The sequence below is a fragment of the Stegostoma tigrinum genome, chromosome 33, assembly GCF_030684315.1.
Source record: "Stegostoma tigrinum isolate sSteTig4 chromosome 33, sSteTig4.hap1, whole genome shotgun sequence".
NCBI classification, from domain to species: Eukaryota; Metazoa; Chordata; class Chondrichthyes; order Orectolobiformes; family Stegostomatidae; genus Stegostoma; species Stegostoma tigrinum.
In genome coordinates, this window is record NC_081386.1 from 36593098 (window position 1) to 36617928 (window position 24831).

The following is a 24831-nucleotide window of genomic DNA, read 5'->3' on the forward strand; positions in this document are numbered from 1 at the left end:
GGAAAGCAGGCTTATAAATAGAAAATATAACCGAACCAGAGTTAACATAAAATGTTCCATGGGAGGCAAAAAAAGGAAAGAAAAGATGTACCATAAAAGGATGTCCCAATCTTTTAGGGGCACATAAATATTGAAATGGTTAGTAAAAGGAGGAGTGGGGGTAATTAGGAACTGAAAAGGAGAGTTATATACAGAGGCAGAGGACATAGTAAGATATGAAAGGAATGCTCTGCATCTGTCTTCACCAAGGAAGATGTTACCAAGACGCTAGTCACAGAGGAGAAATCTCAGGCACTAGAAAGACTTACAATTGACAAGATCAGTGACAGATGGTATTTAATCCTGATAATTGTGAGGTGATGCAGTTTGGAAGAAGTAACAAGGGAGTACTCAATGAATGGCAGGATACTATGAAGCAGACAGGAACAGAAGGATCAGGGCATATTTGCCCACAGGACCCTGAAGGTGGCAGGAAGCGTTAATAGGGAAGTTAAGAAAGTATACAGGACTTTTGCTTTTATCAGTCGTAGCAGATTATCAGAGCTGGGAGGTCATGTTGGAGCTGCATAGAACTTAGGCTAGGCCACAGCTGGAGCACTATGAGTAGTTCTGGTCACTAGACTATTGGAAGGATGAGATCGCTCTGGAGGTGGTGCAGAGGAGATTCATCAGGATGTTGACTGGGAGCAGTTTAGCAATGAAGAGAGGCTGGCTAGGCTCAGATTGTTTTCTTTGAGCTGAGCAGGTTAAGGATGGAACTAATTGAGGTGTATAAGATTAAAAGAGGTGTGGACAGATTGGAATACTATGCAGCTGTTCCCCTTAATTGAGGGGCAAAACAAGGGGGCGGAATGGTGAAAGGCAGGAGGCTTAGAGGGGATCCGAGGAAAATCCTATTCACCCAGAGTGAGAGAGATCTGGAATGCACAGCCGAGGAGGGTAGTTGAGGCATGGAACCTCACGGCCATTTAAAAGTACTTGGATGGGAACTTGGAATATCATAACATTAAAGGCTGAAGGGCCAAAAGCTGGAAAGTGGGACAGGTGGAGATTTAAAGCAGTGCAGAAACAATGGGCCAAAGGGCCTCTTCTGTACCGGACAAGTCTATATGGAAATTATATTAATGCCTAAAACAGTAAACCCAGCAAGTTCTGGTCTCCGCATTATAAGCAGCTTTGGAAAAGGGTGCAGAGAAGATTTATTAGGATGTTGCCTGGAATGGAGGAGAAGGTCTTACGAGGAAAGGCCGAGGGACTTGAGGCTGTTTTCATTAGCGAGAAGAAGGTCGAGAGGTGGCTTAATAGAGACATATGAAATAATCAGAGGGTTAGATAGGGTGGATAGGGAGAGCCTTTTTCCCCTCGGATGGTGACGGCGAGCACGAGGGGACATAGCTTTAAATTGAGGGATGATAGATACAGGACAGATGTCAGAGGTAGGTTCTTTACTCAGACAGTAGTAAGGGCGTGGAATGCCCTGCCTGCAACAGTAGTAGACTCACCAACTTTAAGAGCATTTAAATAGTCATTGGATAAACATATGGATAATAATAGAATAGTGTAGTTTAGATAGATTTCAATTTGGTTTCACAGGTCAACACAACGAGGGCTGAAGGGCCTGTACTGCGCTGTAGTATTCTATGTTCTATCAAACATCAGGCTGATTGTTTCAGGATGAGAGCTCACTGTTCTGGTTAAGGACACCAAACTCGACTTGTGAAATAAAAAATGGAATTTTTCAGCAAATCTGATAATAATAATAATAATAATAATAAAAAATAAACAACAACAACAACATTTATCTTCAAGAACAAGACTCTGCTGATAACCCACAGAGCCAATGAGAGGAAACTGAGTGCCAAGGGAGCACCACACTGTTGGGAGGTGGGTGGGGGCGGCGAAGGAGTACCATACTGTCAGGTGGGCAGGGGTGGTGTAGCCAGTGCTGAGGGAGCGCCGCACTGCCAACATAGCAACATGGATGGGATCTTGCTGTGCCCCATGTATTTCCTCTGACCCAGCAATGGCAACACCTGGCAGGTACCTGCTGGTTGTAAAGCACTTTAGAAAAGCGGTGTTGTGATTCAAAATTTAAGAAATTCTTTCACCCACAACAAGAATCCTGCTACTTCAGCCATGTGATCCACAAATAGGAACGGTCAAAGTTAAGTGAGCAGAAAGAGCCCAACAACAGAATAGAAATAAACCACATGCACACATACACCCCTGCCTAAAGCCCCCACCCTGTGGCACACACCATCATGACTCCCATTTGGGGGTAGTGCCAGGACAGGGGATGGTCCCAATATTAGTGCCCCTGTCTGAGAACCTCTCCCACTCCCAGCTCAGCCCCCTCTTTGGTGTGATACATCCCACACAACTTGCCCCACTCACCTCATTCTTCCTCCTGCTCTACCCTGAGAGAGATACAAGCACAGGTGAATGTGGATTGGGCAATAAGCTTTGGATAATTAAACCTTCTACTCCAGTCTCTGTATGATTTCTGTCAGATTTTCAAGCTACATTTTGTTAAAATCATCAAGTACCTTTTAAAATTAAAAATTCAAAACATTCAACTTCATTTTTAAAATGTGTCAGTATTGTCCCAACAGAAAAGGAGGCCATTCAGTACATTAAGTTTACATTGTTCCTATACAGGAACCTGTCAGTATCTCCCACAAAACCCTTGAAACTCAGCTAATTCATTTTCCTCAAGATCAGTTTTCAAGCAGCTGCTCCCATTCTTCTTGCTAAAATGTTTTAACAATTGCCCAATAAACCAAATGGGACAGATTTGATCACAAAAGCACTAATGGATGTACAGACTAGCCTTACCTACTATTGTTACCCTCCATAGAGATATGTCATCATTACAAAGCTAAAATTGTAAGAACTCTGTGACCCGATCTCTTCCCATTAATCTTCAGTAACCACCAGCTCCCGTGATATCATTGCATGAAATGACATCACAAAGTAACAACAAGAGTGTGCAATCAAAGTGAAGGGTTTGTGTTAGCACCCAGTCCCCATCAGGACAAATTCACTCTGCAAAGGCTTTTAAAGGGCAGTAGTCAACAAGTTCATCAGTGAAGGTACAGCAAGCTCCAGGAGGAGTGGTTGAGTTTTCTGGTCAGACAATTAGTGACTGTTGAATGAGATTGAACTCAGTGTTCATTTGTGCTGCTTAAACTCCCCCTGTCTTTCTGATTGGTTGTACTTAAGGATATTTGTGTAGCCAATCACCACAATCTTAGCCAATGGTTTAGCAATCTGGAATTATAGCTGAGCTTATTTCAACATCTTCAGTTTAAGGAATTTGCTGCTGATTGTGTAAACTCATAGATGTGCCCTTTGACCTCTGAGATCTGCAGTTTACAATCTCCCAATCTGACCAGCTTTCTGTTTCTCATGATTGATTATGTTCAGAAAGTGACAGATCTGAGATTAAATTATCGAGTGAGCATCAAGAACAGGAAACATCTGATCCTGGCACTGTATTTCAGTTACTTGAAAGGATCAGGTCTGAACCTTTCCCTCCCTTAGGCAACAGGACAGGACAGATCCAGAGAGGCACACAAACAGAAGTTGCTGGAAAAGCTCAGCAGGTCTGGCAGCATAAGTGAAGAAAAAGATCAGAGTTAACATTTCAAGCCCAGTGACCCCTCCTCCAGACACTTGGCTGGAATAACATGAGAAGTATAAATAGTAAATGTATAGAGGACTGTGTTCCATGGAAGTTAATCCGAGTGTTCTTCAACCTTAAACCTTGGATGAACCAGGAAGTCAACTCCCTACTGAAGATCAGACATGCAACATTCAAGTCAGGTAACCCAGACCAATACAGGAAATCCAGGTACAACCTCTACAAAGCCATCAGGGAGGCCAAGGTGCAGGACTGGGCTAAGTTAGAGGCCCAGGCCTACCAGACAGGCTCCTGCTGTCTACGGCAAGGCCTCAATGGCATTACAGGATACAAACCGAAACAGGGTACTATTGCAGAGAATGACACATCCCTCCCTGACACACTCACTGCTTTCTGTGCTCAGTTTGAGCAGAATACCATCAGCGCGGTGACATCTGCCCCAACAGCCCCAGACACACGTGTTCCCCTTGTCACTGCTTCAGACACCAGATTAGTTTTCCTGGGAGTCAGCCCAAGGAGAGCGATGGGCCTGGACAGTGTCCCCAGCCAAGCACTCCGTTCCTGTGCAGACCAGTTGGTGGAGTTATTCAACGACATCTTCAGCCTCCTACAAACCAAAGTTCCCAGCTGCTTCAAGAATCATAGAGCCCCTAGAGTGTGGAAACACGCCCTTTGGCCCAACAAGTCCCCACTGACCCTCAGAGCATCCCACTCAGACCCATCCCCCTATAACCCACCTACCCTAAGCATCCCTGAACACTGTGGGCAATTTAGCATGGCCAATCCACCTAGGCTGCACATCTTTCGATTACCATGCAGTTGGATATGTGTCCTATAAAACAAATTATCCTCCAACCCACACACGGTCAGAACAACACTCAGTCCAATAATTAGTTGCAGTCATTTAGGTGGATCCAGTGATTCTGACCCTTGACTTTAAGGGCTGTCAGAGTCTGGAGAAGACTTGAAATGGCCCTTTCCACCCTGGTCCAAGCTTGGGACGATCCCAGTCCCAAATGAGCACGAAATCTCCTATTTGTGGCCACAAAGAGCAATTCTGATTCTTAAGGTCCTGGTCTGATATCCGCAAAGGTGGTCCAAAGGCCCACTTTACCTGTGAATGGAGAAACTTTAGACGCAACATTAGCTGCTGGAAGTATTTTTGCATTTCCTTACCCATAAGATTCAAGCCTATTTGGGTGGGTGGGCCGGTATTGGCATCCCAGGGTGTCCTACTGCCATAGACTATCTCTGCCGCTGAGAGTCCAGTAGTGGAGTGGAATGTTACCCTCATGTAGTACAGAGCTAGGGGCAAAACCTTTAAACCAGTTAAGGCCGGTTTTGGATGTTGGCTTCGTCAGTTTAGCTTTGAGAGTTCCGTTAGCTCTTTCGACTGTCTCTGCCACCTGGGGGTGGTAGGCACAGTGGAATTGTTGTTGGAAGTGTAACGCATCACACAATTCCTTATTAATCTTCCCTACAAAGTGGGGGCCATTATCCGAACTAATTTGTTGAGGCACTCTGAACCTTGGTATTACTTCAGTTAATAACAATTTTACCACCATTGAGGCTTTTTATTAGTTGTTGAGAAAGCCTCTATCCGTCTACTGAATACGTCAACAGTCACAAGACAATACTTTTAACAATGTACTCGCGGTAATTCAATAAAATCTAACTGAATACATTTAAACGGTCCACCTGGCAAGGGTGTTCTTCCTGGTGAATGTCTCACCCCCTGACCCACATTGTTTTGGGGGCATGTGAGACATGATGCTGTACGAGACTGGGCTGCCTCAGACAGCCTGGGGTGCCACCAGGTACGGAGCATGATACCACTCATTCCCTTCTTGCCCAGGTGGGTGTCGGAATGCAGACAGTCAATGAGCATAGGTAACAAAGCATCAGGGACACACACTTGGCCGATTGGAGTCACCCAAAGGCCTGAGGATGCAGGATGTGAACATCCATGTGCCTTCCAAATGTCCTTTCTGCCAGCACTGAACAATGACGATACCTGGCATGCCCAGATATTGTTCAAAGCAGGCATGTGATTTATCACCTGCTTGTTCATCGAGGGCACAATAAAAGTTTAATTTGAGGCAGCCTGTTTGGCAGCCTGATCAGCCCATAGGTGGCATAGGTGGAGCAGAAACGGTCCCAGAAATCAGGGCCACCGTTTGGTAACATCTACCAGCTGCTGCACAGTTTGCTTAAGTGCATATTTAATGGATTGTGGTCGCAGGCCTTCAGCGACGAGGCCTGTAAAAGCATCCCAGTTCTGGGGAGCCGGGTCTCCGAGGTGGCCTTTCCACAGGGTACACTCACTAGGGGTAAGAGCCATACAGCACAGGCTAAGGTGGTCGGGGGGGGGGGTGGCTTGGTGCATTTGAATAGTGCCCAGGACGTAATTTATGAAGTTGTCAGGATTAGTCTTTCCATCGGGGCCCTTGACATCATTAAACACATCTCTTGCGGCTTCCAAGGGCTATAGGCCTGCACAGTATTTTGACCCCCTGTGGTGGGTTTGGGTGAGGGACTGTGCGCTTACAAAATTGTTGATTTTTTTTTACAGGGGTCCTTCTTTAGGGGACAGTTATCCGAGGATCCCTCCCGAACATTGTCCTCAGATCCATTATCCTCCACCTGTGAATTGGGACTATCATACTCTTCACTACTTGCAGCATTGCTAGGGAACACTAGACAAGCCCTCAAGGGCTGAGAAAACTGCACATGTGACTTACGTTTTTTCGGGCTCCCACTGTGAGTCTTAAAAGAATCCTGCCCTCCCTCCTTTGGTCCATGAGCGGTCTGTTCCGTAACCTGTTCCTTGTTTGTCTGTTAGTTTTAGACCTACTACGACAGGACATAGAGTCTGTGGATGGCCCCTGAGTCAGATGCATGGCAGAAGGAGAAGCTGTGGGGTTCACCAGGAGAATCGTGTGGGCCGGTTCCTGTAAGGCCTGGGGATTCTATGGCAGGAGGTTTGGTTTGGGCTTGGACAGTGTACGGTGGTGGTGGTAAGGACACAGGCGATTGCTGGGGCTTATGGTAGTGTTGGGATGCCTGTAGGTGTAGGTTGGCTGAAGTTGGGTAGAGATGTGGAGGGAGTAGGGGTCCCGGTGGGGCAGAGGATTTTGGTTTCCCCTCATTATCACAGGCGCTAATCCCTTTCCTACGTGCATTATCCCAACTGGCCAGTTTTGATTTCTGTCAGCTCCTCAGCTCTCTTTCTCCAGGATGACATTAACCCTTTCCATTTACTTCAAACATTACGTGTCCATAGTGCCTCCTCGGCTTTAGGACATAGATCTATATCCCATGTTCTCCGTAATGGCCAATTCTCATTTCCCAATTTCTTATTTAGCCATGCTGACAGATGTCTGAACCTTTCTTCATTTTCGGGATCATAACCGATGCAAAGGGGTTCGGGCGCCCAACTTATCCAACGTCTGTCCCATTTTAATGCTTCAACTTCTTATCTCTATGTACTAGCCCAGTGTCCTTGGTCTCCACACCCACTTCAGGGTCCTGACCTTCATGTGGGGGATTTCCCCTCTTAACAACCGGCCTAAGGCAGGGTGGTTGAGACAGACGCTATAGTTATCCTTTACCTACGATTCAGGGACTCGAAACCTGATACTTTAACCTTTGAATTCCCGATGCCTATAGTTGGGAGGTCTCTGACCTCTGAATTCCCAAACCTTACCTAGGGTCTTGAACTCCCATCACCTGGGGCCTCTAACCTCCTGGCATTAGGATTTATCAGTGTCCAAGATCATGAGTTGTCTTGGGGTTCCGTCAGTACAGAGGGATGAGGGGTCGCATGGGTGATAGGTGGGTGATAGGTTAGTGAGAGAGACTAAGGTGAATCATACCTCGTGGGCCCGTCTGTCTCATGTCACCGACACGCGAATGATCACTTATTCAGTCCTCCACGTACGACCTCCATAGATGTTGGAACCCTGCTCACAGCGTTAAATGTTAGGTTCATTTTTCAGAGACCCTCACAGACTTAATGCAAGGGCAAGACGTTGACCTGGTTACAAAAACACAATCCTTTATTATTAACCAAGTACAAGCTGTGGATGATCGCTGTACGCAACCCGGCACAGAGTGCTGAGTTTCATAAGCGATTCTCCCTGAACAGGGGGCAGTCCCTGCTTTTTCTACGCTATGAATTGGCTGATACATAAAACTATTATTCGGAACATAAAGAGAACAGGATACAGCATTGATCGTGGGTGAAGTGACTGATAGTGACAGATTGCGATTTCAAGTCGCCGAAGTGTCTGGCTTGAACAAAGGTCACTGACCAGACCACTTCAGTAGAAATAGGATTTCATACCTTTACAGAATTACAGAAGTCTCACACAATCCTACTCGGGCAGGAAGTTTAAATCAGTTTCCACATAACCCCGTGTGAGAAGATTAATGGGATCCAGCTCCAGCCTCTCACTCATTCCCAGTTTTTGTAGACTTGAAAAAAGCTCAGGACCCAACCTCAATGTCTTCTTGTGAGGCTTGGTGTCAAATTTGGCTTGGTCATGTTTCTTGGGACAAGGATGTAGGCGCTTTGGGACACTACGCAATTGTTTTCAAGAGGAACAGGAAGTACATTACAATCTGGAAAAACTGCATCAGCTTTTTTTTCTTGGGGCTTCATTTACATGAACATATCAATTCTCAGGAAATTATGAAATGTTGTAACAAAATTTTACTGTCATTCAGAGATAATTTCTGTTCTTGCTATTTGCATTGTGGTTTTACTGTTTACAAGCAATAATTTATTCCTTTCACATGCTTATCCAAAAATACTTACTAGCTCAATGTTTTGCATACTTTAGCTTATAACATTGAATGTCTCCTTGTCTCTTCAAATAATATGGAAATTAACTCTTCATTGTTCTGTTCTAGAACCAACGCAAACATGACATTTCACCAGCTCCCATGTTGGGGCCCAACATGCCCACCCCAGCACACACTGACACTCACTTATACATCCACACACCCACACAAACACACACCCACAAACACACTAACACACATACACCACCCCCACCCAGGTGCACCGATAACACTCAGGCAGAGCCATAGACCTCTGCATGGACAGAGAGCAGTAAACAAAGTATTAGTGGAATATTTCTGAGGAAACTCAGGAATGACATTTTTAGAATTTTGTTATTTGTTCTTTCCGTAATTTTCAGAAATGGTTTGGATGAGAACTTTCCTCACAATATAAATGATGTTGTAGTCAGTCAGTGCACAGCATGCTCCCATGAGCAATGTGATAATGACGAGATCATCTTGTGTTGCTGACATTGAGTTGGGATACATAGTGGCAAAGACTATTGGGATGAACCCCCTGTCCTCTTTCAGAGGGTTACCTTTTGGTTTAATGTCCCTGCGCTACACTCCCTCAAATCAGTGAACGCAGAATCTTCTGATTCAAAGGTGACAGGGTTATACTGAACCATGACAGAGACACTAGGGCTGGTCGACTGGTAGCTGTGCATAAGATGTACGTGTGTGAGAAGAATGGGAGAGGTGAGACTTAGACAGACTGGGAGAGGGGGAGGGGGTGCCGTGATAGTAAAAGGAGCGGTGAACGCAGAGAGGTCCCAGCAGCAGACAGACCAGGGAGGGAATCTGGTTCAATAAAATCAAACTGAGATGTCACAGGAGAGCAGGGCAGTAATTGGTGGGTAGTTCGCCCATGTCTCCTTGAACCATAGAAATGTTACAACATGGAAGGGGCCATTCAGCCCAACATGTAAGAGTTGGTGAGGCCACTTTTGGAATACTGTGTACAGTTCTGGTGAGCCTGCTATAGGAAGAATGTTATTAAATTGGAAAGGCTGCAGAAAAGATTTACCAGATGTTACTGGGACTAGAGGGCTTGGGTTATAAGAAGAGGCTGGATAGACTGGGACTTGTTTCCCTGCAGTGTAGGGCGTTGAGAGGTGGCCTTATAGAGGTTAATGAAATCATGAGGGGCAGAGATAAGATGAGTAGCCAAGGTCTTTATTGGGGGTGGGTGAGACCAAAGTAAGAAGGTATGGGTTTAAGGTGAGAGGGGAAAGATTTAAAAGGGACCCGCGGGGCAACTTTTTCACACAGAGGGTGGTGTGTATGGAATGAGCTGCCAGGGGAAGTGGTGGAGGCTGGTACAATTACAACATTTAAAAGACATTTGGACATAAACATGGATAAGAAAGGTTTAGAAGGATATGGGTCAAATGTAGGCAAATGGGACTAGTTCAGTTTAGGAAACCTGGTCAACACAAACTTGTTGGGCTGTTTCTGTGCTGTATCACTCTGTGATTCTTGTCCAAGCCAACCCCAGACACCCAGATGTCCTTTCTAATCCCATCTCCTTGGCCATAGCCCTGTAGCTTATGGCAGTTAATGTGCATTTTGAAAGAGTTTAGGATCTCTACCTCTATCACCACCTCAGGCAATGAATTCCAGACATCCACCACTGTCTACAGAAAAAAAGACTTTCCCCACGTTCCCTCTAATCCTTCTGCCACTTGGCATGAATCTTTCACCCTTGGGTTTTGAACTCTCTGCCGAGGGAAATAGGTTCCCCCTGTCTACCCTATCTCTACCCCTCACAGTTTTGTATGTTTCAAACACATCGCCCCTTCACCTTCTCTGTTCCAAGGAAAACAGCCCCCACCTCTCCAATCTCTCCTTGTAACTGCAGTTCTCCAGACCTGACAACATTCTAGTAAATCTCCTCTATCCTCTCTCCAGAGCAATTACATCCTTCATAATGTGGTGACCAGAGCTGCACACAGTACTTCAGTTTGGCCTCACTTGTGTCTTATACAGTTTCATCATTATATCCTTATTTTTGTATTCCATACCTCTGCCAATGAAGGATAGCATTCCGAATGCCTCTTTATAACTTTATCCACCTGTGCTGCTGCCTTTAGGGACCTGTGCACTTGCATGCCAGAATCTCTAACTTTGTTTACTCCTCTCAGTATATTCCTGTTTACTGTGTATTCCCTTTCACTGTTTGACCTCCCTCAATGCATTATCTTACACTATCAGAACTGAACTCCATCTGCCATTTTTCTGCCCACTCCACTAATCCATCTACATCATTTAGAAGCTTACAGTTGTCCTCTACACTATCCACTACACAGTCAATTTTTGTGTTGTGAACTGTGACTGTCATGTTTGAGTCCAAATTATTAAAATATATAACAAGCAGCAGGGTGCCCAGTACCAAGCCTTGTGGAGAACCACTTGAAATAACTTTCCATTTGCAAGGGCAGGGAACAACCATCACGCTTTGTTTCCTGTTACTAAACCAAATTTGGATCTAATTCAACACATTACCATGTTTCCCAGGAAATTAGGGGCTAGTCAGTCTAACCTTGGCGGTGGGACGTTCTCAGAAAGCATTCTCAGGAACAGAATACACCTGAAACATGCTAGACTTGTCACATGAATGCGTGGCTACAAGACCATGTCAGAGATTCAGAATACTGTGAGTAACTCACCTCCTGACTCCACAAAGCCTGTGTCCCATCCACAAGACACGGGTCAGGAGTGTGATGAAATTCTGCCCATTTGCCTGGATGGGTGCAGCTCCGACAACACCAAGAAGCTTGACACCATCCAGGACAAAGCAGCTCATTTTATTGACATTACATCCACTTCCTCCACCACCGCTCAGTAGCAGCAGTGTGTACTATCTACAAGATGCACTGCAGAAATTCACCAAAGATCCTCAGGCAGCACCTTCCAAACTCATGACCACATCTATCTAGAAGGACAAGGGCAGCAGATACATGGGAAAACCACCCCCTGCAAGCTCCCCTCCAAGCCACTTACCATCCTGACTTGGAAACGTATCGCTGTTCCTTTCCTGTCGCTGGGTCAAACATCCTGGAATTCCCTTCCTAATAGCATTGTGGGTCAACCCACAACAGGAGGACTACAGCTGTTCAAGAAGGCAGCTAACCCTCACCTTCTCAAGGGGCAATAAATGCTGGCCCAGCCAGTGACATTCATGCCCCATGAGTGAATAATAAAACAAAATCTGTCCTCAGATGAGGAGGCAAAAACTGCACACAATATTTCAGGTGTGACCTCACCAACGCCCTGAATAATTGCTGCAAGACATCCCTGCTCCTCTACTCAAGTCTCTCACTGTGAAGGGAATTTGCCACCTTCTACCCTGCTGCCTGATACCCTTTGCTGACTGGTTTCTGAGGCCACCAAGGTCTTGTTACACATTCCCTGCTCCACTCTCAATCTCAAGTCATTCAGATAATAGTCTGTTTCATATTTTTGCTCCAAATTGGATAACCTCATATTCGTCCACATTATACTGCATCTGCCATGCATTTGCCCACTGCCTCAGCCTGTCCAAATCACACTGAAACATCTCTGCATCCTCTCATAGCTCATTCTCTCAGCCAGCTTCGTGTCATCTGCAATAAAAACCAAAAGGCCTGTGGATGCTGTAAATCAGGAACAAAAATAAAGTTGCTGGAAAAGCTCAGCAGGTCTGGCAGCATCTGTAAAGGAGAAAACAGAGTTAACATTTCGGGTCCGGTGACCCTTCCTCAGAGTTCCGTGGAACAGTCACCGGACCCGAAACATTAACTCTGTTTTCTCCTTCACAGATGCTGCCAGACCTGCTGAGTTTTGCCAGCAACTTTGCTTTTGTGTCATCTGCAAACTTGGAGATATGTAATTCCCTCATCTAAATCACGAATATACATTGTGAATAGCTTGGGTCTGAGAATTGATCCTTGTGGTATCCTATTAGCAACTGCCCTTTATTCAGAAAAAGACATATTTATTCCCCGAGATAACAAGGTGTAGAGCTGGATGAACACAGCAGGCCAAGCAGCATCAGAGGAGCAGGAAGGCTGATGTTTTGGGACTGGACCCTTCTTCAGAAATTATTCCTTGTATTTATTCCCTTCTTTGTTCCCTGTCTGCCAGCCTGTTTTCTATCCATTTCAATACACTACTCATAATCCTGTGCACTTTAATCTTACACATTAATCTCGTGTGAGATCTTGTTGAAACCTTCTTAAAAGCCCAAGTACCATCACATCCACTGGCTGCTCATCAACTCTACTTGTTACACCTTTGAAGAATTCCAGAAAATTTTTTAAGCATGATTTCCCTGTCATAAATCGACACTGACTCTGACCGATCTGATCACTGTTTTCCAAGTGGCCTGCTGTTAATTCTTTTATCTTGGACTCAAACATTTTTCCCACTGCTGACATCAGGCTTCCTGGTCTATAATTCCCAGTTTTCTCTTTGTCTCCCTTCTTAATAGTGGGGTTGCATAAGCTACTCTCCAATCTGTAGGAAGCTGTTCCGGAGTTTATAGAATCCTGGAAGATGACCGTCAATGCAACCATTGTTTGTCGGGCCACTCAGAGTCATGAAACAGACAGGACTTCACTGACCAAGAGAAGGAACATGAGACTAAATGAATATTTAAAATAGATAACACGGTGTGAAGCTGGATGAACACAGCAGGCCAAGCAGCTTCAGAGGAGCAGGAAAGCTTGACGTTTCGGGTTGGGACCCTTCTTCAGAAATGGTTTAAATTTAAAATAGATACCTGTGATGCAAAGGAGGCAAGGCTATGGGCCAAGTGCTGGAAAATGGAATTAGACTAGTGAGGTCCTGACAGGTGCAGGCTCGATGAGCTGAAGGGCTTTCTCCATGCTGTAGACTGTAATGCAATGCCAAAAGTCACACAACATCCCAAAACGGTATTATACAAGGCAACTGCTCAGTGTATTCTGAGGGTCGTTCCCAGACTTGAATCTCATTCACTGAGTGGATATTGAAATCTTCAGGGAGGGCAAACAATTTAAACATTCAAGCAGAGTCAGGGTCGCAGGACACTGGGGCAGCTTTAAGCAGCAGAGATTTTGTTCATGGGAGAAAACAAAGAGACAAGATGTGATTCACAAAGTGTTTGAAGGAATGGCTTGTTCGGTTTGGCAGGTTATTTGGGTTATATCAGGATTGGAGAGTTGGGGAGACAGAACTACAAGATACAGCAAACAACATATCAGCGCAGCTTTAGACAGGAATTCACTGAGACCTTTCCATTTGTTTCTCTTGCAGAAGGTGCCACTGATGGACCATCCTAATGAGGTAGAAGGTCGACCTTATCTGATTGTCCAGTTGTTGGTTTATATGGGACACTTTCAGAACCACCTGTGTTTGTGTGATGAGAAAAACCTGCAGATATCTTAGTTACCAGTGCCCTACAGACAGGCAACCAGTTTGTTGTAAGTTCAAGAAACTCAGATGTTTAATTCTGGAGTAAATGTTGCTGCCCAGTTATCTGAAAATCCCCTTCAGATGTTTGTCCAAGTGTAGATAAAAGGCTGTTCCTGCTTTCTACAGCACCTGAGGGTCTATATAATGAACCTGGTCTACAGTAGTCACACCTGAGTCTGGTTACCAGACACCAGCTGGTCGAATATTTACTATTGTTCATTACTCAAAACAGACAAGAATTTGAAGTGAAAGCAATATTCATTTAATTGTGGTGTGTCCAATCCAGAAAGGAAAGCAAAAACTAATCAAAAGTAAAAGTAGTCAGATTTTGTCGCTATTGCTGGATATTATCAAATATTTATGATGCCAATTAAACACAAAACAGTGCAGATACCGAAAATACAAAACAAGCATAAAATGCTGGAGACACTCAGGAGGTCTGACACTATCTGAGGAGAGAGGTAACGTTTCAAGTCTCATAACCAGAGGTCTACAGCAGAGAAAAGGGGCTTTTGGCCCATTGAATTTGAGTCAGTTGAGAACAACCACTTATTCACATCCCATTTTCTAAGACTTTTCCCATTGCCTTGGTATCACAAGTGCACAACTAAATATATCTTAAATGGTATAAGTGTTCCTGTCTCTACCAATTGTACAGCTAAATAAAACTTTTCAACTGAATTCAAACTGTTAAACTGTTTCTCTCTTTACAGATGCAGCCAGACCCAGAGTTTCTCCAGCAATTTCTGGTTTTTATTTTGGGATTTTTAACAGCCCGCATACACTATACACCACAGCAAGTAATGTGAAAGGTGGGCCACTCAGCTCACAGTCATAATAATGTCTCTCAAACACCTACAGAAAAGCCAAGTTCCCATTCAGGTAACAGGAAGGTTTTACATTGTCAGCCTTTGATGTTACAAACATGAGACATCAGCTTTAAGAGCAAGTGCAATCCGACAGATTGACGTCAGCACTGAGCTCAAGGAGGTTCTTGAAGGTTGAGATGGGCCCCAAGGTCAGTTAAGTTGAGTGGCTCGGATGCTAACTCAGTGATTTTAAAAAGACATTGAATAATTTTGCCTGCTGCTTAACATGGGAACAGAATGAGAATGATTAGTCAAATACAATTTAATTGTGATGATATTAAACCAGTTTTTCTCTCTGTAATCAAGACCAACGCCTGAAAATCTTTAACAGATTCCAAATCAGGGAGCACACCTTCTGATGCTTATTCATGTTTTCACCGATAACTTTTGGGGAAAACAGTCATGAACAGAGTGTTGCTTCACAGTTTGAAAGCTGTCAAATTATATCAGGGGTTTGACCATCATTTGGTTTCCACTATATGATGACACAGCTTCGCTTCTCAGTATGAATCTGCTCCTGGGAATTTATTTTCTCCACAGTAGCCCCTTCTTTTGCTAATTTTACTGCTTCAATGATCTGATGGAAATAAACCAAGATGAAAAACATAAGCATCAGTAAGTAATAAAACTTCATGTCAGTTGCTAGAACCTTACGCAACAGCAGGTTATTAAATATCCATATTACTGCAGTCACTGTGAGATGGACTATCTCCTCCCTGCTCCTGTTTAAAGTCTGAGACAATCCGGTCCTGCACTCTCAGAATGACCCACACGTATGAGGAGATCAAGCAAATGGCCCCACCTTTATCTAAGGCCAATGGAAATGGGAGATGGCTGTTTGAGTGATGCTTTCATGCACTCAGGATCCAGGTTTACTGAGAAAGCTTGCTCCTCCATTATTTAATTGCTTTTCCTCATTGCATCAATGTCTCTGAATGACATTTTACCCTCTATTTGTTCTGGGGGAGTATTTTGTTTTAAAATTTCTGACAGATCATCTACATAAAATACAGGCAGTTTCTCCACCAAAATCCAGTTTATTTTTGCCAGTTTGATGGTTAGTGATAATAAGACTGTAAGAAGTACAGTGTTATTATCATTTGGGGTGGCACGGTGTCTCAGTGGTTAGCACTGCTGCCTCACAGCTCCAGGGACCCAAGTTCGATTCCAGCCTCGGGCAACTGTCTGTGTGGAGTTTGCACATTCTCCCCATGTCTGCGTGGGTTTCCTCCGGGTGCTCCCATTTCCTCCCACAGTCCAAAGATGTGCAGGTTAGGTGGATCGGCCATGCTAAATTGCCCATAGTGTTCAGGGGTGTATGGGTTATAGAGGGATGGGTCTGTGTGGGATGCTTCAACTGGGGGTGTGGACTTGTTGTGCTGAAGGGCCGGTTTCCACACTGTAGGGAATCTAATCTAATCCAAGAAGTAGCAGGAGGTGGTCCATTAGCTCCTCAAGCTGCTCAGCCATTCAATAGGATTATGGGTTTGCATGTCCAACTTGCTGCCTTTTCCCCATTAACCCTCAATTTCTTACTTATCAATATTCTCTCTTTCAGCCTTAAATATATGTCAGGACTCTGCCCCCATAACTTTCTGTCATAAGGAGTACCAAAGGCTCTTAATCCTCAGAGAAGAATTTCCTTGTCTCAATCTATAATTGATGCCCCTTTATCCTGAGAATGTGTCCTTTGGTCCTGGGCTCTCCCAAAAAGGAAACCATCCTCTCAGCATTTACCCTGTCATGCCCCTTTAAGAATTCTATTTGTTTCAATGGAATCACCTTTCTTCTAACTTCACTGAGTACAGTCCCAACCTGCTCAGCCTTTGCTCATAAGGCAACCCCCTCCTACCAGGATCATCCTCATGAACCTTCTGAGCTGCCTCACAGAAGGAGTTCATTCGCCCAGAAACTATTCCAGCACCAGGTACTGCGCTCCAAATGTTTAAACAATGATTTCAGAACAATTGCATTCATTATTCAAGAATCAATTAATCTTCCAATTTAATTCTTTTATAAGCTGTTTAATTCTCATTTCAACAAGTGACATTGTTGTTTATCATTCCTTTCTTCATGACTTCTTTTTCTGACACAGGCTATTTGTCTCATACCCTCCTCCGATTAACAATCTTATTTCACTCTATTGTGTGGTAGTGGATGGAGCAGTGACTATGTCAGCCTGTCCTCAGTTTGAGGATGGTGCCTGGCCAGGGTTGTGGAGCGGTTTCTGCTGTGAAACAGCCAATTGTGGATCTTCAGGCTTTATGAAGAATGTTGCCCTGTGAGGTAATGGAACCTGGCAATCATGGTCAGAGGGCATTGGAAGCTGCTGTTATCATGACTGGGTCATAAGGTTTCTCGCGTTTTTGATTCTGTATAAAAAATTTTTTAAACAACTGACTTACATCTTTATGATAAGGAAACCCATTTGATTCCAGCTTCGAGAAAACCAGCTTGTTATTAATTGAAACCTCAAAACTTCCTGAGAAAGAAATAGAAAGAGACGTAACCTTTAGAAATAGTGTGAACCACAGCAACAGCTGCAAAACACCAAGCAAACTGCAGGTACAGACGTGTTTCAACAAATGGAAATATTGTGAGCTGATCTGGGTCTGAGCAGAAACATTGATGGCCAGTTTCAACGCAATAAGCCAACGGGTTATTTGAAAAACCTGTCGTTTATAATCAGCTCATCAAGCACATAGGAAGGACAGCAGTGAGGACAGGTCATTGACAGGTAGGTTGTCACTCGGAAACGCTCCAGCACAGGAACCTCAGTGGGTGCATGGGGCAAGAAACTTACAGAATATGAAATACCCCTTCACAAGAAAACATGCATATTGGCGAACATGCTGCAAAATGAGGTTACGGGATGATCTAGTGAAGGCAGACAGATAATCAAGAGGCGACAAGGCAGAAATTTTTATGAAATTATAACCAGGACAGAAAACACTAGCGCAAATAAAAATACGGAAAGTGCTGGAGAAACTCAGGAGGTTTGGCAACATCTTTGAAGAGGGAAACAGTTAACGTTTCGATTCCGGTGACTTACTGGGAAGCTGAGTTTCTCCAGCATTTTCTGCTTTTATTACAGCATCTGCAGGAGTTTGAGTTTACATGAACACAAAGTTTCTGCCTCGCCACAGCTGCTTGGCTCAAGTCTGAACAAATGTTTGCACAAACTGTCTCACTCACCTGTTTGCCCAATAAACCCGGTAACGTGGACGCCTGGGACCTGCTCCCGGATTTCATCAGCGAGAGTCAGGAAATGGGCGAGGAAGCCTCAGCCAGAGCTGTGGGGGGGGGGGGGGGGGGGGGAGTGACAGAGATGGTCAGTTCTGAAATGTTCAGGGTCACATACTAACTGCCCGGCAATCGTTCCAAGCTGCTTCTCTCAGCTTCAGACTCAACATTTCAATCAAACACTTAACACACGGATTCTGAATCCCAAAACCAAACAATAAACTTTTATTTCTGATGGTTCTCTGCACCTTCCCCAGATCCCTGGTTTATTTGAAAAGTTGAAAGGTTTTTTTCCCTGAAGTTTAGGCTGTTTCTTTAAATTAAAGCCCGTGGTCGGTCCGGGTCAGCTGCTTTGCCCTCCCGGGAGCCGAACACCCTTCACCCAAGCCCCTCTGCCCCACCCCGGGCCCAGGTACCCGGTACCCACCAATACTCGATGGTCACATTCACCGCCATCTCGGGATCCGCCGCTGGGTCCCCGCTCGGTCCTAGGACGCCGCTGGAAAGGTGCCGACACTCAGAAGGTGCCACCGCCGAATCGAAGCCGCAGCCGCATCGACAGCCGAGACAACGCCCGGGGCAGGTCATCACCGCGGGGAGGAGCCGGGCCTTCTCCGCGCCCCCCCCGGGGACGAGGACAGGGACAGGGACAGGGACAAACCACCCCCAGCGTCACCGACTCCCCTTGTGATTCACTCCGACATCAGGCACCACTGACCCCCAGCCCCAAAAAAACCATCTCCAAACCCCCCACCTCAAAACCCAGCCAATTACACCCAAACCCCCAAAACCATCTCCAAACCCCCACCTCAAAACCCAGCCAATTACACCCAAACCACCCCCAAAACCATCTCCCTCACAACCATCTCCAAACCCCCCTCAAAACCCAGCCAATTACACCCAAACCCCCAAAACCATCTCCCTCACAACCATCTCCAAACCCCCCTCAAAACCCAGCCAATTACACCCTAACCCCCAAAACCATCTCCAAACCCCCCTCAAAACCCAGCCAATTACACCCTAACCCCCAAAACCATCTCCAAACCCCCACCTCAAAACCCAGCCAATTACACCCAAACCCCCAAAACCATCTCCCTCACAACCATCTCCAAACCCCCCTCAAAACCCAGCCAATTACACCCAAACCCCCCCCAAAAACTATCTCCCCCACAACCATCTCCAAACCCCCCTCAAAACCCAGCCAATTGCACCCAAACCCCCAAAACCATCTCCAAACCCCCACCTCAAAACCCAGCCAATTACACCCAAACCCCCAAAACCATCTCCCTCACAACCATCTCCAAACCCCCCTCAAAACCCAGCCAATTACACCCTAACCCCCAAAACCATCTCCAAACCCCCCTCAAAACCCAGCCAATTACACCCAAACCCCCAAAACCATCTCCAAACCCCCACCTCAAAACCCAGCCAATTACACCCTAACCCCCAAAACCATCTCCCTCACAACCATCTCCAAACCCCCCTCAAAACCCAGCCAATTACACCCAAACCCCCAAAACCATCTCCCTCACAACCATCTCCAAACCCCCCTCAAAACCCAGCCAATTACACCCTAACCCCCAAAACCATCTCCAAACCCCCCTCAAAACCCAGCCAATTACACCCTAACCCCCAAAACCATCTCCAAACCCCCACCTCAAAACCCAGCCAATTACACCCAAACCCCCAAAACCATCTCCCTCACAACCATCTCCAAACCCCCCTCAAAACCCAGCCAATTACACCCAAACCCCCCCCAAAAACTATCTCCCCCACAACCATCTCCAAACCCCCCTCAAAACCCAGCCAATTGCACCCAAACCCCCAAAACCATCTCCAAACCCCCACCTCAAAACCCAGCCAATTACACCCAAACCCCCAAAACCATCTCCCTCACAACCATCTCCAAACCCCCCTCAAAACCCAGCCAATTACACCCTAACCCCCAAAACCATCTCCAAACCCCCCTCAAAACCCAGCCAATTACACCCAAACCCCCAAAACCATCTCCAAACCCCCACCTCAAAACCCAGCCAATTACACCCTAACCCCCAAAACCATCTCCCTCACAACCATCTCCAAACCCCCCTCAAAACCCAGCCAATTACACCCAAACCCCCAAAACCATCTCCCTCACAACCATCTCCAAACCCCCCTCAAAACCCAGCCAATTACACCCTAACCCCCAAAACCATCTCCAAACCCCCCTCAAAACCCAGCCAATTACACCCTAACCCCCAAAACCATCTCCAAACCCCCACCTCAAAACCCAGCCAATTACACCCAAACCCCCAAAACCATCTCCCTCACAACCATCTCCAAACCCCCCTCAAAACCCAGCCAATTACACCCAAACCCCCCCCAAAAACTATCTCCCCCACAACCATCTCCAAACCCCCCTCAAAACCCAGCCAATTGCACCCAAACCCCCAAAACCATCTCCAAACCCCCACCTCAAAACCCAGCCAATTACACCCAAACCCCCAAAACCATCTCCCTCACAACCATCTCCAAACCCCCCTCAAAACCCAGCCAATTACACCCTAACCCCCAAAACCATCTCCAAACCCCCCTCAAAACCCAGCCAATTACACCCAAACCCCCAAAACCATCTCCCTCACAACCATCTCCAAACCCCCCTCAAAACCCAGCCAATTACACCCTAACCCCCACAACCATCTCCAAACCCCCCCTCAAAACCCAGCCAATTACACCCTAACCCCCACAACCATCTCCAAACCCCCCCTCAAAACCCAGCCAATTACACCCTAACCCCCACAACCATCTCCAAACCCCCCTCAAAACCCCAGCCAATTACACCCAAACCCCCCCAAAAACCATCTCCCTCACAAGCACCCTGCTACCACTCCTTGCATAACCACAGCTCCACACCCAGTTGTCATTATTGAATCATGGAATCTCTACTGTGTGGAAGCCAGCCATTCAGCCCATCGAGGCCACACTAACACTCTGAAGAGCATCTCACACAAACCCACCACTTAGCCCATCATCATATCCTTGTATTTTCCATGGCTGATCTACCTAACCTGCACGTTAGGACTGTGAGAGGAAATCCACGCAGACAGAGGGAGAATGTGCAAACTCAGCACAGACAGTCACCTGAGGCTGGAATTGAACCCAGTGCTGACCACTAAGGCACCGTGCCTCCCTATGTTCAGTGAGAGACAGAGGAGAGGATATGTAAACAAATTGTGGAACGCTGTAAAAACAGCAGAGTTGTTTCGATGGGTGATTTTTAACTTTCCCTATATTGACTGGGACTCATTTTGTGCGAAGGTCTTGGATGGGTCAGAATTTGTAAAGACTATTCAGGAAGGTTTATTGACATAGTATGTAAACATGAACCAGAGGGGTATCAATGTCTTGGGGGCAGTGGTGGGAATTTGCTAATACTCTTTGGGAGGGTTGAAACTAATTCAGCAGGGAGTTGGGAACCTGAATTGTAGCTCCAGTGTACAGGAGGTTGAGAATAGTGAGGTCATGATTAAGGTTTCAAGGTCGCAGGAGTGCTCTGGCAGGCAGGAAGGTGGTTTGAAGTGTGTCTACTTCAACGCCAGGAGCATCCAGAATAAGGTGGGTGAACTTGCAGCATGGATTAGTACCTGGGACTTCGATGTTGTGGCCATCTTGGAGACATGGACAGAGTAGGACAGGAATGGTTGTTGCAGGTACCGGGGTTTAGACGTTTCAATAAGATCAGGGAAGGTGGTAAAAGAGGGAGATGTGTGGCATTATTAGTCAAGGACAGTATTGCGGTGGCAGAAAGGACATTTGGTGAGGATTCGTCTACTGAGATAGTATGGGCTGAGGAGAGAAATAGGAAAGGAGAGGTCACCCTGTTGGGAGTTGTCTAAAGGCCTCTGAAAAGTTCCAGACATGTAGAGGAAAGGATTGCTATGATGATTCTCGATAAGAGTGAAGCTATCAGGGTAGTTGTTACGGGGTCTTTAACTTTCCAAATAATGACTGGAAATGCATCGCACGGTGTCTCAGTGGTTAGCACTGCAGCCTCACAGCTCCAGGGACCCGGGTTTGATTCCCACCTTGGGTGACTGTCTGCAGAGTTTGCACATTCTCCCTGTGTCTGCATGGGTTTCCTCCGGGTGCTCCGGTTTCCTCCCACAGTCCAAAGATGTACAGGATAGGTGGATTGGCCATGCTAAATTGCCAGGGGTGTGAGGGTTATAGGAGGATGGGTCTGGGGGGGATGCTTCCACGGGCGGTGTGGACTTGTTGGGCCAAAGGGCCTGTTTCCACACTGTAGGGAATCTAATCTAGATGTGTCAGTTTTTGTCCAATGTGTGCAGGAGGTTTTCTTGACACAGTATGTAGACAGGCCAACAAGAGGTGAGGCCACATTGGATTTGGTTCTGGGTAATGAACCAGGCCAGGTGTAAGATTTGGAGGTAGGTGAGCACTTTGGTGATAGTGACCACAGTTCGGTTACATTTACTTTAGCCATAGAAAGGGATAGGGATATACCGCAGGGCAAGAGTTATAGCTGGGGGAAGGGCAATTATGAGGCGATTAGACAAGATTTAGGATGCACAGGATGGGGAAGGAAATGCAGGGGCAGGGCACAATTGAAATGTGAAGCTTGTTCAAGGAACAGCTACTGCATGTCCTTGGTAAGTATGTACCTGTCAGGCAGGGAGGAAGTGGTCGAGTGAGGGAACTGTGGTTTACTAAAGAGGTTGAATCTCTTGTCAAGAGGAAGAAGGAGGCTTATGTAAACATGAGGTGTGAAGTCTCAGTTAGGGCACTTGAGAATTACAAGTTAGCCAGGAAGGACCTAAAGAGAGAGCTCAGAAGAGACAGGAGGGGGCATGAGAAATCTTTGCCAGGTAGGATCAAGGAAAACCCTAAAGCTTTCTATAGGTATGTCAGGAATAAAAGAATGACTAGAATATGATTAGGGCCAGTCAAGGACAGTAGTGGGAGGTTGTGAATGGAGTCCGAAGAGATAGGAGAGGCACTAAATGAATACTTCTTGTCAGTATTCACACAGGAAAAAGACAATGTTGTCGAGGAGAATACTGAGGTACAGGCTATTAGACTAGATGGGATTGAGGCTCACAAGGAGGAGGTGTTAGCAATTCTGGAAAGTGTGAAAATAAATAAGTCCCCTGGGCCGGATGGGATTTATCCTAGGACTCTGTGGGAAGAGAGGGATGAGATTGCAGAGCTTTTGGCTTTGATCTTTATGTCATCATTAAGTTCTGCAATAGTCCCCTTTTTCAAGAAGGGGAGTAGAGACAACCCTGGTAATTATAGACCAGTCAGCCTTACTTCGGTTGTGGGTAAAGTGTTGGAGAGGATTATCAGAGATAGGATTTATGTTTATCTAGAAAGAAATAATTTGATTAGGGATAGTCAACACAGTTGTGTGAAGGGTAGGTCGTGCCTTTGAGAAGGTGACCAAGCAGGTGGATGAGGGTAAAGCAGTTGATGTGGTGTATATGGGCTTCAGTAAAGTGTTTGATAAGGTCCCCATGGTAGGCTATTGCAGAAAATACGGAGGCATGGGGTTGAAGTTGATTTAGCAGTTTGGATCAAAAATTGATGAGTTGGAAGGTGACAGAGGGTGGTGGTTGATGAGAAATGTTCATCCTGGAGTTCAGTTACTAGTGGCGTACCGCAAGGATGTGTTTTGGGGCCACTGCTGTTTGTTATTTTTATAAATGACCTGGATGAGGGCCTAGAAAGATGGGTTAGTAAATTTGTGGATGACACTAAAGTTGGTGGAGTTGTGGATAGTGTGGAAGGATGTCGCAGGTTACAGAGGGACATAGATAAACTGCAGAGCTGGGCTGAGGGGTAGCAAACGGGGTTGAATGTGGAAAAGTGAGGTGATTCACTTTGGAAGGAGTAACAGGAATACAGAGTACTGGGCTAATGGTAAGATTCTTGGTAGTGTGGATGAGCAGAGAGATCTCGGTGTCCATGTGCATAGACCCCTGAAAGTTGCCACCCAGGTTGATAGGGTTGTTAACAAGGTGTACAGTGTGTTAGGTTTTATTGGTAGAGGGACTGAGTTTTGGAGCCATGAGATCATGTTGCAGCTGTACAAAGCTCTGGTGTGGCCACACTTGGAGTATTGCGTACAGTTCTGGTCACCGCATTATAGGATGGATGTGGAAGCTTTGGAAAGGGTGCAGAGGAGATTTACCAGGATGTTGCCTGGTATGGAGGGAAGGTCTTATGAGGAAAGGCTGAGGGACTTGAGGTTGTTTTTGTGAGAGAGAGGAAGGTTAAGCGATGACTTAATAGACATACAAGATGATCAGAGGATTAGATAGGGTGGACAGTGAGAGCCTTTTTCCTCAGATGGTGATGGCTAGCACGAGGGGACATAGCTTTAAATTGAGGGGTGATAGATATAGGACAGATGTCAGAGGTAGGTTCTTTACTGAGAGTAGTAAGGGTGTGGAATGCCCTGCCTGCAACAGTAGTGGAGTCGCCAACTTTAAGGGCATTTAAATGGTCATTGGATAAACACCTGGATAATAGCGGAATAGTGTAGGTTAGATGGGCTTCAGGTTGGTTTCACAGGTCAGTGCAACATAGAGGGCCGAAGGGCCTGTACTGTGCTGTTATGTTTTATGAAATCCACATTGATACCATTGGGCTGCAGGGTTTCCAAGCGGAATATGAGTTGCTGTTCCTGCAACCTTCGGGTGGCATCATTGTGGCACTGCAGGAAGCCCAGGATGGGCATGTCGTCTGAGGAATGGGGGGGAAGAGTTAAAATGGTTCGTGACTGGGAGGTGCAGT

At 45.8% G+C, this 24831-nt stretch overlaps 1 protein-coding gene and 1 long non-coding RNA gene across 2 annotated transcripts in view; both read right to left on the bottom strand.

Annotated features, from left to right (window-relative positions):
• The window catches only part of LOC125467365 (putative ubiquitin carboxyl-terminal hydrolase 50), a 34804-nt gene extending 26614 nt beyond the window's left edge, over positions 1-8190 (bottom strand). The window contains exons 1-2 of the mRNA XM_048563101.2: positions 7989-8190; positions 7519-7679 (exon numbers count right to left, since the gene is read on the bottom strand). The gene's annotated coding sequence lies outside the window, so the exon portion shown is untranslated. The remainder of the gene's footprint in view (positions 1-7518; positions 7680-7988) is intronic.
• Positions 8191-17198: 9008 nt separating this feature from the next.
• On the bottom strand, positions 17199-18620 carry LOC125467294 (uncharacterized). Its single transcript, XR_007250603.2, has 3 exons — positions 18464-18620; positions 17989-18086; positions 17199-17275 (listed from the first exon to the last, which is right to left on the bottom strand). It is a non-coding gene; the product is annotated as an uncharacterized LOC125467294 (long non-coding RNA).
• Between the last annotated feature and the right edge of the window lie 6211 nt (positions 18621-24831).